This window comes from Rhinolophus ferrumequinum, chromosome X, assembly GCF_004115265.2.
Source record: "Rhinolophus ferrumequinum isolate MPI-CBG mRhiFer1 chromosome X, mRhiFer1_v1.p, whole genome shotgun sequence".
Lineage (NCBI taxonomy): Eukaryota > Metazoa > Chordata > Mammalia > Chiroptera > Rhinolophidae > Rhinolophus > Rhinolophus ferrumequinum.
Genome location: NC_046284.1, coordinates 6,248,594 through 6,253,059, shown reverse-complemented (window position 1 = coordinate 6,253,059; position 4,466 = coordinate 6,248,594).

The following is a 4,466-nucleotide window of genomic DNA, read 5'->3' as shown; positions in this document are numbered from 1 at the left end:
TTGGCCGCACCCCCGCCCCGCGCCCGCCCCGCGCCCGCCCCGCGCCCTGCTGGGCGAAAAAGCCTTAATTGGTAAAATCGCCCAGTGGCCGGGGGGCGGGGGCGCGCCGTGAGCTCAGCGCCCCGGCTGCTTGGTGACGCTCCCCACCCCCCACCCCCCACCCCCGATGAGCTCACCACCCGGTGAAGGCTGCCGGGGTGATGGGGGGAGGTTGCCTCAAGTGCCCGTGGGGTCTGCAGGGCTCACGTCTCAACCCAGCTGGAAAGGCCACCTCCTCCAGGGAGCCACCCACAGTCACTGCCCCTACCTTTGCCCCAAGCCTGGGCTGGCCAGTCAAATCAGATTCTGCCCTCTGGGGTGGTGGGGACAACAGATCTTTGCAGGTGTGTTTCACTGAGCACTTACCACCCACAAGGCCCCAGTGGGGCAGGGACCTGAGTCCACGGTGATGAACAAGCAGCCTGGCTGCCACTGATTTGGCCCCTGCCTGGTGCCAGTCCAGGGAGGGGGCAGCAGAACAGTGGTGAATTCCTAGGCGCACAATCAGATGCAGTCCCAAAGCCTGAGAGTGTACAGTGAGGTGCAGCCAAAGAGCCAAGTGTTTGTGAGCCGGGTGGCACAGACATGCCCTGGCACTGCCAGGCTCCCTCTTCCTCTTCTGCCCATTTCCTGGTAGTTTCAGATTCAGCTCAAATGTCACTTCCGAAGAAGGCCACATAAAACATGTGCATGCGCACACACAAACACAAATAATTAAAACAAACATTTCACAAAACAAGACTCTCCCTTAGTACCTGCAAAGCTCTTTGATATTTTCCATTCTACTCCATTAAAAGAGAGGGCGAGGGAAGAAGGAAGGAAGGAAAGAAATAAAAATGGAAGGAAGAAGCTTGGTCACACCTGCTAAAAGAATTTGGCGATCTACAGTTTACCAGTAACAGGAAGGCGCTGATCACCCTCCAAGCTTCCCTACAGCCACTCCTGCCTTTGCTAGTGGTAGCTCTGCTTTGACCTTTCCACCTTGACCCATGGTGGGATCTCCTAGCAGTGTCCGGATTTCCAACTCTCACTGCTCCCTCTGGTGGGACCCGCCCACCACCACAGCTGAAGAGGATGGTGGGTTACCATCACTTGATAGAGGAGCGACCTGAGTTCAGGTCCATAAGGTGGCTGTGCTGGAGCTCATGGCCAAGGCTATCCTTCAAGGAGGGAAACCCACCTACCACAGGCATTGCCATGTGTACAAGAGCTGGGGGACACGAAGGAGGCGGGCCACGTGCCTGGATCTCAGGACGCCCCACCTCCATGTGAATCCTCTCTTCCCACTACTGCCTCTCTCGCCCTCCACACACACCCCTGAAATACACACAGCTCTTGGTCTCTCCTTCTTCCAGGTATAGGGGGAACGAAGGTTTGTACAGCACCAACTGTTCCCTGGTAATAACCGTCATAAATGAAAGACTTTTTCTCCTTGTGTTGAAGGTTTTGGAAAACCACTAGAATCAGCTCTATTGCTGCTGCCAAGGCAGGCTCACTCTCCAACTGGCTGTGCCAACGGCTCCCACATGAACCGATGCTTCTAGGGTTGGAACATGAGGCATTCTTTGAGAGACTTTAGGTCAGCTAACTATTCAGTGTTTTATGTTGATTGTGACAATCATCCACACATACATTTTCACAATAATCATCATCTTATGACTTTTGTTACTACCTGAGCAATGTTTCAAAGCATTCACATACCAGGTAAAATCCAAAGGATCTCTAACATCCTTGAAGAGAAGTTTAGTACTAAAGTATAAGAAGATTCTGATCTTACAGAAAACATTAATAACTCAGTGAACAATCATCTCCTTGGACATGGATGCTGAGAAATATATTCAGGTTGATATTCTTTTTCCTTATAACTTTCAATCTGGCTGGGATTGCAAGTTATACAATATAGTGCTTAGAAGCCATCCCCTCTGTCCTTAAAGGAGAAACTATCTTACTCTTGATTTGGAGTCGGCGGCTTCCTAGCCCTTTCCACCCTGGCTGCAGTACCACAGAAACTCAGCTTCTTTAACTCTGCCCACCCTTCCCAGGAAGACTCCCCTGGAGGCCTCAGATTTTCCCCAAAGCCCCGCTGAGGACTTGGAACCCCTGCTGTGCCAGACTGTCCAGATTATTGACCTGAGGATCCGGTACTGGCTGAGGGAACAGTCCATGAATGAATTGCAGTACTCAGGGCCCTTGGACAAGTATCCTCCCTCTCTGGCCCCCCAATTCCTCCTCTTCCTGATGGGGGTGCTGCAGAGGGACTCTCAGCTCTGATGGTCAAGGGTTCGTCCTGGTTCCTGGTGGTCTGGGATGGGTCTGTGCTGCAGCGGGGCTGGTCGTGGGTGCCAGGTAGCCATGGGGTGAACGCAGGGGACCATCACAGTTCAGCCTCCTGGTGCCATCGATGGTGGGACCTCATATTGGGACAACTGGCGTGGGACATAAAAAGCAGAGTGCCGAGGCAGGTGCCAGGGAGGGGGTGTTCCTTGGGGAGAAGGCAAACCTAGAATTCCTTGACCTCATAAGGAAACAGCTTAGATGTGTACAGGGAGGGGTGGCATGGGGGAGGACTGAGCCGCTGGGACATGGGCCAGCATTGCAGAAGAAGGCTTGGAGAGGTGCTGGGGAATCCGATCTTGCCAAAACTCAAAATTCCATGAGGCAGCCTCGAGTGGCCCAGACCCCAACGCCATTTCCCTCCCTGCTCTGAAGCCATGCATGCACGTGTCTGTGACCTACATACTTCCTCCTCATATTTTAGGGGACAGAGCAGACCTCACCTTTCCTCTAACAACCCAGACAACAGCAACTCTTCTGAGAGTCTTTGTGTGTTCCCAAACCACAGCCCCACCTCCTCACCACTCCCTGGATGGCTGCCTCTTCTCTACCCCATAATCAAACCTCCATGGAGAACTGGTCTGTGACCCTCACCAGCTGGCTCAGCCAGCCTGGGTCTGAACCAGAGCCCTCCTTACTTCTGCTTTCCCTGTCACCAGCTATCATCTATAAGACCAGGGACAGCACCTCATCTCCCCATTCTCCCAGTTCTGGGCCTGCCCAGGGAGGGGCATCTCAGCTGGCCACACACTCCATTGGCTGTCTTTGTTTACAACATGTCACCTCCTTTCCAATCTCCACTGGACAGCTCTTTACTGACCAAGGCCCTTACCAACTCCTAGTGACCGTCCAGGCTCTTCAGCAGGCCTTCGCAGCCTTCTGTGGTTTGCCCCCCTCGGTCCTCTGGCCCTCCGGTCGGTCCTGGTGGGGAGGGACTCTGCACTGCCAAGGCACTGCAGCCCACCCAGACCCAGGGGCTCAGAGCCTGCCAAGTCTTACTGGAACCCCCGAGCAGGCCACTCTGGGTCTGGAAGGGACCACGCCTGGCCATCTCCTGGGGTCACGCTGTGCTCAGGGGCCATTCAGACTGGAGAGGAAACCCCCAGTGCCCCAGGTGGACGGCAACCCCAGGCGGACACTCGCTGTCTCTGCATGCATCACACGGCACTCTCTGCCAGTGCCCATTGGCACGGGCCGGCCCCTGCCAAGGCTGCTTGCTCCTGGAGTGCTGGCGGCCTCCTGGCCCAGTGCCCCATTTCCTCCTGGGTGGAGCAGGTAGCGGGGGAAGCTGTGGGGACCGAGGGTGCAGGTGCACAGGCCAGGGCCAAGCAGAGCAGAAAGGCCGTCCTGAGGCAGGAGGTCTGAGGGTCGGCCTGAGGGTCGTCCTAGGTTCCGGGCTCTGCGGGGCCACTTCCCTAGTGTGGCGCACGCGCTCAAAGAGCTGGCAGCAGCGCCTGGCCAGGGACCCGCGCTGTCCAAGGGCTCGCCCTTAGGATCGGGCCCCTTCCCGCTGCTGCCGGGGCGGCCGGGGAACACCAAACGTTGGAGCCCTGGAGGTTGGGGGATGGGGGCTGTGGTGGCTTGAAGGGACCGGGCGGAGCCCACGTAACTTAAGGAGGGCGAGCCACTCCAAGCACCGCGGCCCCGCCCCGCTCCCACGTTCTGGCCGGTTCCTGCCAGTTCCACTCGCACGGCCGTGTCCCTCCTCGCTTCACGCCCGAACTCGCCAGCCGGTGACGTTTGGACTCTGCGGCCCCGCCCCGCTCCCCTGTCAACGCGAGTCTATGCTGTTTGCCCTCGCGTGCAGGCCCCGCCCCTCTCTCCCGTCTAGCCCAAACGCCACAGCCTGTGACGCACGGCTCGTCGACCCCGCCCCTTCCCCTGGCCGTGCAGCCCCGCCCACTCCCACCATCCGACAGGTCCGCTCTGCTTTGGCTCCCTCTCAAGCCCCGCCTCTCTTTCTCCACTAGCCAATCCTGACTATTTGTGACGTCTAGGCTCACCAGCCCCGCCCCGCCCACTCCCACGGCAGGACCGGTCTGCGCCGGCTGCTTCCCAGTGGCCTGGCTCCGCCCCGCCCTGCGCGCGCAGCC